Source organism: Vicugna pacos, chromosome 1, assembly GCF_048564905.1.
Source record: "Vicugna pacos chromosome 1, VicPac4, whole genome shotgun sequence".
NCBI classification, from domain to species: Eukaryota; Metazoa; Chordata; class Mammalia; order Artiodactyla; family Camelidae; genus Vicugna; species Vicugna pacos.
This window is the reverse complement of record NC_132987.1, coordinates 86,783,463-86,798,233: the sequence shown is the minus strand read 5'-3', so window position 1 is coordinate 86,798,233 and position 14,771 is coordinate 86,783,463. Positions and strand designations below refer to the sequence as shown.

General features: G+C 34.4%; 1 non-coding gene across 7 annotated transcripts in view; it reads right to left on the bottom strand.

The window, feature by feature from the left end:
- Positions 1-14,771, bottom strand: part of LOC116277668 (uncharacterized) — a 299,305-nt gene that overhangs the window by 91,755 nt on the left and 192,779 nt on the right. Inside the window, exon 9 of one of the 7 annotated variants that reach the window (XR_012075488.1) lies at positions 2,843-4,613. The exons of 5 other annotated variants lie outside the window; for them this stretch is intronic. This is a non-coding gene — a transcript (uncharacterized protein). Of the gene's footprint in view, positions 1-2,842; positions 4,614-11,355; positions 11,548-14,771 lie in introns of those variants that run through there. One more of the 7 variants, XR_012075485.1, reaches the window with a different exon arrangement.

Sequence of the window (14,771 nt, the reverse complement as noted above, 5' to 3'; positions counted from 1 at the left end):
TGCTTTCCTCATTAGCAACCGTATAGTACTGTGCCCCCAAAAGGTAGAACACAAGGTCTGGCAACTCCTTGTGATGTATTAGGGGATGTTTGCTTCCTGCCTTTGCATTCTGGACTCAGAAGATTTAATGTTCCTCTTTCTCAGAGGGGGATCTTTTCTGTCAGTGGACAGAGCAAGAATTAAACTTTATGCTGTGGCTGCCGCCCAATTATCTAGGCTCTTTGTGCCAAGGGACCAGCAGGCAAGGAAAGAAGACATTACCCTGGCAGAAAATTGACTCTGATCATCAGAAGGAAGTACAGCAGCTGCTACACAGTGGGCAGGCAGGAAGATGCCTGGCATCAGGACAGTGGTGTGCTGGTGTGGGCTCTCCAGCCTGCTCATCAAAGCCTGTTGTGAGAGTCTTTTCCCAGCTCCTCATTCAGTTATGCAACATTTGTAGCTTTCAACCAGCCATGGTTGGATAATTTTTCTATAGAAATCAGCAAATACTTTGAAGCAGGGATTTGATTTTCTTTCTTTTCAGAGAGCTGGATGTTAAACATTGGCCTTTGTCAGCACATCATTCATCTAGGTGAGTTTCTGGGCCATCTCTTGGTACTCCCTTGACCAATTTTAAATCACTTAGTGCAGCAGTCACAGCATGAGAAAGGGTTGGGGATGACAAGCTAGGACACCACAGAGAAGGGAGTCTGGCTGCTCCATCAGGTAAGCCACTTAAATCCGCAGAGATGAGAGCTTAGGGAAATTTAGATTTGATATCAGAAGAAGAAATAATGAGTATCTTGAAAGCAGCTGTAGTAGTGAGGACTGTAGTTTTCCCCACTAAGTTTACTTTTTTAAAGTTTCCTCAGAAAGAGACTAACCAAAATGCCTGGAGATGCCTTCCTAGATGTATCGAATTTATACTATACAAGTGGATTCAAGTATTTCAAAGTGTAGGCTGCAGTGCACATTTCCACGTTTTACTTACATTCCTCTTCAAGACTGAGGCACTCATACCCCAGCTGCTGGAAATATTGGCTCCTGAGGGCACACAACTGAGTCCCTCCATGGAAATTATCCTTGGTCTAAGATAACCTTTCTCTAATAAAGTTTTACTGAATTTTACAAATAAAACATCATCCTTTTGTCTTAAAACTTTTTTTTTTTTTTAACTAGGTGCTTGGTAGTGTCTACAAGAACAGAGCATGTGACTACAAAAGGTTTCTGGAAGAGACTGTAAGGCTGGTGCATATGTGTGTGGAGGGGTTGTGTGTGTGTGTGTGTGTGTGTGTGTCAACTGTTTTTTAATAAATGGTTAAATTGATTTTTAAAAATAGGTCTCATATTTGCTTTCCTTTTAATGTGTTACCTGGTGGTGATATTGTAGGAAAGAAGGTGTATCTTCTTCATTTATCTTTAATTATTGAAGCTTACCAATAGGTACGAAACTAACGTAGTGCAAACACCGTATCAGCATGGTCACTTTGCCACACTTGATTTCTTGCTTGAAAGTACTAACTGAAATCTGAAGCTCAGCAGCAAGTAAATCATAAACTGAGATAAATCACTACCGTCACATCTGTTGTCATCCACATCTATACAGAATGAAAATGCCTAGGCCACCAGGAATCCTCCTTTGAGAGCAACAAACAGATTAATTGGCAGCATTTTTTCTTTCATTGCAATGGTCATTAAGATACTGTAATTGAGAAGTGAATTTGAGTGTCCATATGTAGGAAGTTTAGTGATGGGATAAACTGTCCATTTTCCTTTTATATCAAGGATAACTCACAATCAGTGTCTATACACCCTCCCTACTGGATTCTTTACCTCAGCACTAGACTTCATGCCAAAAGTTACTCTAAAAAAATTACTACATATCTATCATAGTAATAATTATGTACAAGTATTATACCATCTAATCCCATAAAATATATTATGAAATGAAGCTTATTTATACATCACTCCCCTGTTTGCATTGCCAAATAGTCTGCTTGTATCTTCTTCCTAAAATTTATTTTTCAGTTCCACTGTTACATAGTTTAATTAAAATATTTATTAATATTTGGAGAATGACAATTGCAAAACTGGAATTTTTTTTAAGCAAGCAGCAAAAAAAACATGTTTCACCAAAGATGAAAAACAAGTTCTCAGTTTCTTAAAACCACTGTTCATTAGTTGTCACAAGAAAAAATTCCATAATTCCTAGCATTTACCCCTGTTTACATTAGTTTTGATCTAACTTTTCCAAATTGCCTAAATTAACTTACTATATGGCCATACTGTGTTGGCTGTAGAGGACCCAGGAGTAAAGAGACATAGGTTTCCTGGAGTAGTTTATAGTTAGTAAAATTTTGTATATAAACTAACAAACAGGATAAAACAATGTCAATACATACAATTTACTAAGTGTTTACTTTGTCCTGCATTTCTTATGTATATTTCATGTCTTAGTTTAATCAAAGGAAATGGCAGTACTTTTTATTTTTGGATTAAATAGGGTTTATAGGAGTTAATTTCCCTACTGCAAATCAAATTTTAAATGAGATTCTGCTGATATATGACCATCTGAAATGTTTTTCATCATCTTCCTTATGACTGGACAAAAAACTACATATTCTTATATCATAATATACTACATAGGAAATATAGTAGGAATGAACCAAACATTTGTATTCAGTTTACAGCATTCTCCATATATGTACATTTTATTTTAAAGAGTCAGAATCAGGTTTCATTATGGTTAGGAATCCATATTTAAATTTAAAAATATTTCCTGAAGCATTACTAAGTTCAAGGCATTTGGATTTTTTAAAAATGGAATACTTACTATGATAGGCGGTAGAAATATATTAAAATACAGGTAAAAAAGTAAAAATAAAAAGCTTGGTATTTTGAAGATTCCATTAAAATAAAATACAATAGATTTAATAATCCACAGAGTGGGTGTGATACAGGGGAACTGATGCCCAGATATTCCCCAAGGTAAGCTGGGAAGAATTCACTGGGGGCATTGCTCATCTAAACTTTGATAAATAAGGAGTCTGTCAGGTAAATAAGCAGAGAGAGAAAATATCAGATGTAGAAATTGTGAAGATGCTGTTGTGAGAAAGAAAAGTGGTTTGTTTAAGACACTGAAAAAAGCCCCTTGTAGTGGGAGCACATGAGTGAAAAGAGAAGTAACCCAACCCGAAGATGACTCATGTCCCTAAGGTAACCTACTGTTTCTCCTGAGCAACGCATGACAGACTGGCTCCACCCCATAACCCAAACGAATGGCAATCTGAGGACATTTCAGGCTAGTTGTTCTCAATTATTGGAGGTGAAACGTCTTCCCTGATATCCCTTACACATTCAAGAATTCAGGTTTTGTTTTCAGTGGGTAAAGACCTAGTAACTGACAAACTCTGGGGTTCTAGAGCCACCCTAATTGTACTGCAGACTAACTCCTTCCTGACGTAGAACCCACAACACAAGGAATGACCTGAGCAGGGACCTACTCCACTTCAGATGGGAAGGGTGTGGGTCACAGTGTTAGCGAGGGCTAACGCAGAGGGAACATAGCCTGGTGACTCCTAGCCTGCTGAGCCCCAGGGCCTGAGTTGCCACTGGACCACCTGCCTATGTACGCTTCTTCCCATACAGCACTTCTTCCCGAGGCCTTAAATGAGGCCCTAAACATATTTTTGGTCCCTGAGCCCTTTCCCATTTTCTTGAAATTTCTCTCTTTACTGTAAATGAGTGAAATAGCACACTCTTAGACATAAAAGATTCCTTATATGCCAGCAAATCTACTCTTGCATTTGAAGGTGAGGTTTTTACATCAACAGGTTGACTGCATCTGCCTAGCTTGCAGTGATGGCAGATCCATAGACGATCCATCTCACTGCATCCCGACTCCAACTTAGACATACAGAAGCCAGGTGATGCAGTCTGGGTTATTCTACTCTCCTGCTAGGTCAAAACCACTTACCAGCTGCACGGAAATAGGCATTGTACCTTTCTGGAGCACTGTTTACTTCATGGATAATATGATCACAGAAATTTTTTTTTTTTTTGTGAATTGTAAAGATTACTGTGTTTAAAAACTTTTTTTAAAATCACCAGGATAAATCCCTCCCTCTTCAATCATTGCATCACTGTTAACTGAAGTCAGACAAATCATCCTCAGACCATAGCAAGGAAACAGGGAGAGCACAGAGTTTAAGGAGGAAATTTTACTGGAGGAAAGAGCAATTTCAAAGAGGAGGTGGGAATAGAGAGATTCATACCCATGGAACTGGAACCATAAAGAAGGAATGTTGAGAGCACACAACTTAAGGTACAAGCTTTCCGACCATGAAAGGTATCTAAAAGAGATTCTGCTGTCTTAATCACAGCTCCTGGACAAGAAGTGAAAGACATGTAGCAGAAGGCCTCAAGGGGGCCCCTCTACCATCTTCGGTGGTTAGCATTTCTAAATTTAACATGTGTTCCCTCTCTCTTACTAGGCTGACTGCACTTCTTTCTTCACAAAGCAACAGAGGTAACATTTCTTGCTGGATAGTGGTCTTGGAAATCGAAGTTGTGCTCTGTACCACTCCTTTTGACTCCTGTATCTTCCTAGGAATATTTCTAACCATGTTACACTGAAATCATCAAAAAAAAAAATTGTCAGTTATTTTCATAGAAGGAATAGTGTATTTTTTCTAGGCTTCTTAAAGCCCACAAGAGTGCCTGGCTGCCTGGCTCATAGTAGGTTCTTTATAATATAAATGAAACTGAAATTAAGTCCCCTAATATTTTGCCTATAAATTTAAATTTGTCTTTAAGCTTCCAAATGCTAAGATCTCATTATTCCAACCCCATCTCTAGCTCAATTAGCACAAGTTAAATTTTTCATATCCTTCTATTCATTTTTCAGACATTGATTCCTTTGTTAAAATTAAATACAAAATAAAGACTAGATCCAAGAATTCCCAGAGCAGACAAAACCATTTAAGCTACATATACAACACTAAATCTAGCTTGTTTCATAGAACTAAGTGAAACTTAGGTTACTTCTTGTAAATGCCTCTGATGATCATAAAAGAAACTTGTCATCTACCCCAAAATGGTATAAAATAATCAGTTTTAACCATCCTCTACTATCTGAAAACCCTCACTGTAATAGCCAATCACTATAAAGTTTAAACAACTTCCTCAGTTTTACTTTATAACCTATCTTCTAACATCATGCCCCTGAGATTCATATTAGTATTAAACTTGAAGATTCTAGTTTACAAACTGTCCTTAATTGTTCAATAAACTTTTCTAATATTTATTTTTTATAGTAATGTGTGTCTGTTAATCCCCAACCCCTAATTTATCCTTCCCCACCCTTTCTCCCTTGGTAACCATAGTTTACTTTCTATGTCCATGAGTAGGTTTTTGGTTTGTATATAGAATTTGTATCATATTTTTTTTTTAGATTTTGCATATAAGTGATATCATATATTTGTCTTTCTCTGTCTGACTTACTTAATATGATAACCTCTTGGTCTATCCATGTTGCTGCAAGTGGCATTATTTCATTCTTTTTTATGGCTGAGTAAGATTCCTCTGTGTGTGTGTGTGTGTGTGTGTGTGTGTGTGTGTGTGTGTATCATATCTATTTTATCCAGACATCTGTTGACAGACATTTAGGTTGTTTCCATGTCTTGGCTATTGTAAATAGTGTTGCTATGAACATTGGGGTGCATATGCCCTTTCAAATTATAGTTTTCTCTGGGTGTATGCCCAGGAATGGGATTGCTGGATCATAATAAGTCTATTTTTAGTTTTTTAAGGAGCCTCCATACTGTCCTCCATAGTGGGTGCACCAATTACACTCCCACCAACAGTGGGACAGGGACTGGGTTCCCTTTTCTCCACATCCTCTCCAGAATTTATTGCTTGTAGCTTTTTTAATGATGGACATTCTGATTGGTGTGAGATGATACCTCACTGAAGTTTTGATTTGCATTTCCCTAATAATTAGCATCTTTTCAAGCCTATCGGCCATCTGGATGTTTTCTTTGAAGAAATGTCTTTTTAGGTCTTCTACCCAGTTTTTGAAAGGGTTGCTTTTTTTTTTTTTGATAGTAAGCTACATGAGCTCTTTGTATAATTTGGAAATTAGTCCCTCATCAGTCATGTCATTTGCAAATATTTTCCTCCATTGTGTAGGTAGGTTGTCTTTTTGTTTTGTTTATGGTTTCCTTTGCTGTGCAAAAGCTGTTAAGTTTAATTAGGTTCCATTTGTTTATTTTTGCTTCTATTTCTATTACTTTAGGAGCTGATTCAAAAAAATATTGCTGAAATTTATGTCAAAGAATGTTCTGCCTAGGTTTTTCACTAGGAATTTTATAGTATCCAGTTTTACATTTAGATCTTTAATCCATTTTGAATTTATTTTTTATTATGGTGTTGAGAATTTTCTAACTTCATTCTTTTACATGTAGCTGTCCAGTTTTCCCAGCACCACTTATTGAAGAGACTTCTCTTTTCTCTAATGTATAATCTTTCCTCCTTTGCTGTTGATTAATTCACCATAAGGGCATGGGTTGATTTCTGGACTGAAAGGAAGGAGATGGAAAAAGGTATTCCACACAATAGAAATAAAAAAAAAAAAGCTGGATTCGCAATACTTATATCAGGCAAAATCGACTTTAAAATAAAGACTATTATAAGACACAAAGAAGGACACTATATAATGCTCAAGGGATCAATCAAAAAAGATGATGTAACAATTATAAATATATATGCACCCAACAAAGGAGCACCTCAATACATGAGGCAACTGTTAACAGACATAAAAGTAGAAACTGACAGCAACACAATAATAGTAGGCAACATTCATACCCCACTTACATCAATGGACAGATTATCCAGACAGAAAATCAATAAGGAAACACAGGCCTTAAATGATACAATAGACCAGATGGACTTAATTGATATTTACAGAGCATTATTTCCAAAAGTATCAGAATATACATTTTTCTCAAGTGACACAGAACATTCTGGAGGATAGATCACATATTAGCCCACAAAGCAAGCTTCCATAAATTTAAGAAAACTGAAATCATATCAAACATCTTTTCTAACCACAATGTGATGAAATTAGAAATCAACTATAAGAAAAAAAACTGTAAAAAACAAAAAAATGTGGAGGCTAAACAATATGCTACTAACCAACCAATGGATCACTAAAGAAATCAAAACAGAAATCAAAAAAAAAAAAAACTTAGACACAATTGGAAATGAAAATACGATGATCCAAAACCTCTGGGACACAGAAAAAGAAGTTCTCAGAGGGAAGTTTATAGCAATACAAGTTTATCTCATGAATCAAGAAAAATCTCAAACAAATAACTTAAGTTTACACCTAAGGCAACTAGAGAAAGAAGAACAAACAAAATGCAAAGTTAGTAAAAGGAAAGAAATCATAAAGATTAGAACAGAAATAAGTGAAATAGAGACTAAAAAAAAAATAGGAAGGCTCAATGAAACTAAAAGCTGGTTCTTTGAAAAGATAAACAAAATCAATAAACCTTAAGTCAGACTCATCAAGAAAAAAAGGGAGAGGGCCCAAATTAATAAAATCAGAAATGAAAAAGAAATTATAACCACCACCACAGAAATACAAAGGTCATAAGAGGTTACTGAGAGCAACTATATGCTAACAAAATGGACAACCTAGAAGAAACAGACAGCTTCTTAGAAAGGTACAACCTCCAAAGACTGAATCAGGAAGATATAGAAAACATGAACAGACAAATTACCAGCACTGAAATGGAATCAGTAATTAAGAAGAAAAAAAAAAAAAACTCCCAAAACAAAAGTCCAGGAGCAGATGGCTTCACAGGGGTAGAATACCAAACCTTTAGAGAAGAGTTAACACCTATCCTTCTGAAATTGTTCCAGAAAATTGCAGGGAAAGAAACATTTCCCAATTCATTCTATGTGGCCACTATCACCCTGACACAAAACCAGACAAATACATCACAAAAAAGAAAATTATAGATCAATTTCACTTATGAAAATAGATGCAAAAATCCTCAACAAAATACTAGCAAATTGACTCCAATAATACATTTAAAAGATCATACACTGTGATTAAGTGGGATTTATCCCAGGGACGCAAGGTTTTTTCAATATCCACAAAACGATCAATGTGATCTACTAGATTAACAAATTGAAGAATGAAAACAATATGATCACCTCAATAGATGCAGAAAAGGCTTTTGATAGTTTGACATCCAATTATTATAAAAACTCTCCAGAAAGTGGGCATAGAGCAGACATACCTCAACATAATAAAGGCCATATATGACAAACCCACAGCTAACATTGTACTAAATGGTGAAAAACTGAAAGCATTTCCTCTAAGATCAGGAAGAAGACAAGGATGTTCACTCTTACCACTTTTATTCAATATAGTTTTGGAAGTCCTAGCCACAGCAATCAGAGAAGAAAAAGAAATAAAAGGAATCTAAATTGGAAAAGAAGAAGTACAACTGTCACTGTTTGCAGATGACATAATACTATAAATAAAAAATCCTACAGAGGCTACCAGAAAACTACTAGATCTCATCAATGAATTCACTAAAGTTGCAGGATACAAAATTAATATACAGAAATCAGTTGCATTTCTATATACTAACAATAAAAAAGCAGGAAAAGAAATTAAGGAAACAATTCCATTTACCATTGCATCAAAAGAAATAAAATACCTAGGAATAATCGTACCTAAGGAGGCAAAGGACCTGTACTCCAAAAACTATAAGACACTGATGAAAGAAATTGAAGATAACACAGATGAGAAGCTATACTGTGCTCTTGGGTTGGAAGACTCAAACTGTTAAAATGGCCATATTGCCCAAGGCAATATAAAGATTCAGTGGAATCCTTATCAAATTGCCAATGACATTTTTCACAGAACTGTAACACAAATTCTTAAAATTTGTATGGAAACACAAAAGACCCTGAACAGCCAAAACAATCTTGAGAAAGAAGAAAGGAAATGGAGGAATCAAGCTTCAGACTACACTACCTACAGTAATCAAAACATACATTACTGGCACAAAAACAGACACATAGATCAATAAATTCTTACTAAATATTATTTACTGATTTCATGATTTTAATTTTGCTATTTCTAGATTTTTGACATCTTTAATGAAAACATTATTTCCCCAAGACTTCTGAGTTCTTGCTTCTTTGCAGATTTAATTCAGGCCCTATTGATAAAGAATCTATTTATAAGAAGCTCTTATTGACCCAACCATTAGGAAGGAACTTATTCGATTTTCTTATTGGTTCCACCTCCTCAATTCAGTGTAGCAGCTTAATTCTTATCTTACACTCCTAAAAAAGTCTACTTTTGTTTTAAAACTGTGAGGCCACTAAAAGGGCACCAAGTTAGAAGTGAGAAGAATTTGGATTAAGTCCTAGTTCTGCCATTCACTAGCCTGTAGAATACCCAAGTCACATTATTTTTGTAAATTTGATTTCCTTATATTGAAACTATATAAACACATACCCAAATATTTTATATTGTGTTATATTATAATTTTTATGTAATTTTATATATTTAACATACAAAAAATAAGTCTAACACAAGGTTATTTTTTATACTCCTTTAACAAGTATGGGGATTCAAAAGAATATTTAATACAGTAAAAAGTAATATAAACATCAAAATATGTGTTCTGCCACTGTAGATAAATATGTAGCACCATCTAGTCACTCTTTGTCCCAGAATAATGTATGATTTATTTGTAAGAATAAACAGTACAATTCAGTATGTATAGTCCATAAATTTCAAACTATAAGCATGAGAACCCATATTTCAACAAAGGATTTATTAGTAAAATGGTCTTATTTTTTATCTGTTCTTGAGGGAGTGACCATGCTTGCCATATCAGACTCTTATTATGATTGATTGAGCCCTTGCTGTGCTAAGTAATAACTGTAGTAAAAAGGACCTGCCCCTCTGTGCAGTAGAATCTAAAATACCTTCTTCACTTTCCATTTCATCCTCCCACTTCCGTAATTCAATCAAATGTATTTCTATGATCACATATTTAGCTTCTCATTTATTTTTAATATAGATTCATAAGACATAAAATCATAGCACTCAAATTTAATTAGAAATTTTTCATAATTATAATTATTACAATTTATTATTAGTGATTTCTTATACTTCTGATTTCTACTACATATGACATGTTGCTGTTGTTATGTTATAATTGCCTTTAATTAATACCTACAAGTTTTAGCTAATCTTTAACTTCACTTGGGAAAATGAAGAGAATAGTGGTATTCTATTACTCCTGAGATGAAAATATTTTTAACAAGATTATTTTATTTTTTAAAAATGTAGTGTAATGTCATAACCACTTCCTATAATATAATACTATAAACACCAAGTTCAAATAAAATAGGTCAAGTCAATCTAGAAATTAAAAAAAAATTAAATATATGTGTACATTGTATTTTTAACAATATAATAAAGAGAACTCAAAATATTGGAGAAAATTCCTTTCTGAATTGGTGTAAACCCTGGATTATAGATTTTTTAAAAATACAGTTTTACTCTAAAACTATCATGTTTATACTGTACATCTCATGAAGAATCCTTATCTAGGTGAATCCCTTGGGGGAATTGTACTGCTTAGATAAGAACTGTTTAAGATAAGCATTTCAATTATTTGACAGCAAACAGGAGCTTCAAAAGTGCTTTAAGAGCTCTAAAACACTTATTATCTTAAGTAGGTTGAAATAGTCTTCACTTTATGCATACTATTAATTTGATTAACAAATTCTTTCCTTACAGAGCTCATAGAGATAAACGTCAGCCTAAAACAAAGCTGAAGCACTGTAAATTCTAAATTAGATCCATGCAATTTAATGAGATCTTAATGTAGTTCTTCCCTAAACCTGCATGGAAGTACTCAGGCTCCTGGTACTCTGAGTTACCACGAGAGAGTGGTATAGGGTAAATGCAGGTTTATTCACAAATTTCATACCTGTGGTGTACTGCTTTAATTTTTCTTAAGTATTCGTATAACAAAATAAGGGATTTATACACATTTTAGAATAGTACTCCTACAGTTCTAATGTTAGAGAAAAAAAGGCAAAACATTCTTTTAGCAGGAAATTGACACAACAGGAAACTGATGCTGTCTTTAAATTACAAGCAAAAGCAAAGACCCATATATTTCGAATGAAGCTAGCAACTTTATATGTATTCAATTTTGAAGTAATAATTATTATTTTAAATACAACACAGTGGACTAGTGATACCAGGAAAAAGACCAACATCCATCTAGATACACGCTATTAGGGACTCATATTTGTGTACTGGCATACCATTCCCACAATAATAAAAGCAAGGCTCCACTATAGGATGCATGGATTGGTCGGATCTCCGGCAGATTCACTCAGCATGTCAGAAGAACGAGACTTTCCCATCCTGGGGTTTCCTCAAGCAGCCCTCCCAATGACTTTGTAGAACAGGCACGGCCATGAAGATACAGATCTAAAAGATTTATTAACTACCTAGTGCCAACAAGACAGAAATATGGGAGAAGTAACTTAGCGACAGAATTAACACATCTTCAGATCTCCAGCTGGTCTTCAACTAGTGGGCTTAGCTATCTATAATTATACATGTTACCAAATGCCTCTTTCTTTGTTTCCCCTTTCAACTCATCCAGGCTACTGCTTGGTTCTAAAGCCGGGGTGAGATATGTACTATCCAGGGTGGTCTCATAGTGCTGTATACTTCAAGGACCAACTTACCGCTGAAACACTTACTGCCTTGTATTACCAAGGCACTTCCTAAATAATAAAAACTAACTACTTATTTTTTAACTTGTATTTAAACCTGAATGTGACACTATGTATTGTTAATTGTATTTCTCATCACTTTACACACCATCAGTTTTTGCATGATTATTGAATTTTGAGGGGTTTCATTGGACTCGCATATCATCTGAATCAGTACACTAATGCTCTGTGTTATAATCAGATGGCTGTGATCTTTCTCACTCAGAAGAGGCTGCTGCTGTGATTAACCTAGACATTGGGCCCTGTTCCATACGATGTGGCTTTTTTCGTATGAAATTGCTAAAAGTCTTTAAACTGTGTGTGACAAAAATTGAGTCAATTACTTCTGAACTTATAATTAAGTATGTGACAGTTGATTTGAGCTTCTTCCTTCAGGAGAAGGGCTCACGGGTGATGCTCCGTGACTTACTCATTTAAGTAGATATGTTACAGATTAAGTGGGATTACACAATTTTTAAGACCATAAATTCCCCTATTAAATGAAAATCTTTTTTTTCTACTTTAGATGCTTTTAAGTTCCCAATAATACTAATAGTATGACGTGTATGTAGACAGTTATTCATGACACTTCCCAAATCAATAAAATCTTTATCTGAAGCTATGTTAGACCAAATAGATAAGAATATTGATAAATGTTACAGACATTTTCCATGACACTTGAAATTTAATTTTACAGGTGTCACAGAGTTGACACTATGGATGTAAGATATCATTGCATGTCTATTTGACCAACAGACATCAATTTGCATAAAATACAATCTATGCCAACAGCACTTTAATTAGAAGGAAAGTGTTGGTGCTTTCCTACATAGCTAGTTTTAGAAGTCTAGGACAAACAGATTTTAAGGGAAAAAAAAATACAGCCTTATCAAATCAAAGTTTGATGAAATTCTCTTCAACTGAAACCTTGAATAATAATGATTTACATGGGAGAAACAAACCAAAAATAACAACAAAAGTTTCCTTTCAGGCAGCATTTTTCCCGTCTTACAAATGGAATAACACTTCAAACTTTAATTTAGAAAATGCTGAATCCTGATTATTGACTAATAGATTCTGGTTAAATGTCGGTTTCAGTTATCTTTTTACTTCGAAAAACAGTGCAGTCTTACCAAGATCATTTGAAATTTGGCAAAAGTGAGCTCTGTGACAAGAAATTCTTACAGAAGTCACAGTTTAATGCAACAAGCTAAAGAATTCATTCCCAGCCGAGCATAACAGAAGAAACACAGAAGAAATGATGGTGTTAGAAGCAGTATCCTGACTGCCTAAGGTGAGGTCCTGCCAGGCTATGAGAAGCAGTGAGTTAAGATTTAGCCAGCTTTTTATATCTCTAAGCCAGATGTCCTTGAAACTCCAGCTATAGACGAAGAAATTCAAGAAAAGAGAGAGAAGCTATTGCCTGAGTAGTACTGTTAGTAGGAAAACCAATGCTCATGTTATTTCCATTATCCATTTTTCTTCTCAACTTCAACATGCTTAATTATGAATTTATCCTATGATACCACGAAAAGTTAGTTGGAAAAAAATATATATCCAGGTTTAATAAAGAAAATTCAATCAATTCTGTATGTTATAGTCAATCCAGAGAGCAAATATAGTGCCCCATGGTTTTGAAGATGAGATTGAGGATTACAACGTCCTTGAGCATGTACAGAGAGACTGGAGTAGGAAAATAAGGAGAGGAGAAAGTAGCCTGTGTATGCGACCTTTCCAGTGAAGTTAGTTAATGATCACAGTGCCCTGGATTCTTAGTCTTCTAAATATTTTGGGCTATTTACAAACACTATTTCTATTTTGTTCATAAAGCATATCTGTTTTAATTAAAGAGTCAGAGATATTTCTAGAAGAAATGTCCTCTATCCTCAAATCACCTTCTGAACAAGAAACTTTCCTCCAGTAAACCTGCAATCATACCTCTCAGCTTGCTTGTCTTGTGATAGAACACTTACAGAGCGGCCATTCTCTGTCACCACCCCAACACTGCCATGTCATCATCGCCTAGTCTTCCATGCCTATAATTTAGTTTTAGGAGAAACTGAAGGGATAACACTCTTACTGGTATATAAATATCTGTGCTATACGTGAGTAGATCATATTTTTACTGTAATTTTTATCAAGGTAAAATTTATATACAGTGAAATACACACATCTCGAGCATCGAGTTTGATGATTTTTGTCAAGGTTAAACCACAAAGTTCAAACTCCAATTAAGATATAAAGTATTTCCTTATCTCAGAAAGTTTCTTTCTTCTTCCTTTTTAGATAGATTTTGCCAGCCTAGAAGTAAGTACTGTCCTATTTCTATCATCATATATTCATATAGTATTCATTTATTCATATATAGTATGACCAATATATGGTAAAATCAATATTCTTATATATAGCACTTTTAGTGGGTGTGAAATATTATCTTATTGTGATCTGAATTTTTAATTACCTAATGACTAATAAGAAGCACCTTTTCATGTGGTTATTGTCTATATATATATATATGTATATATATATAAAGAGTGTATATATATACTCTTTATAACCATCTTTTAACCATTCTTTATTTTGAATTTAAAATTTGATTTTTATTTAAAGTTAGCCAAGTTTAAGTAGGTTGTGTATCTCCTTATTATGGAATTATTAGTGTTTTTGAATATTCAAGCCCTTTGATAGACATATGTATCAATATTTTCTCTCAGATTATGGCTTGAAAATTCATTTTCCTACTGCTACATTTTATGGAGTTAAAATTTTTGATGAGGTCTAACTTATCAGTTTGTTTCAATTATGGTTAGTGATTTCTGTGTCCTCTCAGATAAAATTTTGCTACCCAAAGATAGATAATATAGTACTCCAAGTGTTCTCTCAGATACTTCATACTTTTAGCTTTTATGTTTAGGGTCTATAATCTCAGCTCAAGGTAATTTTTGTGCATCGTA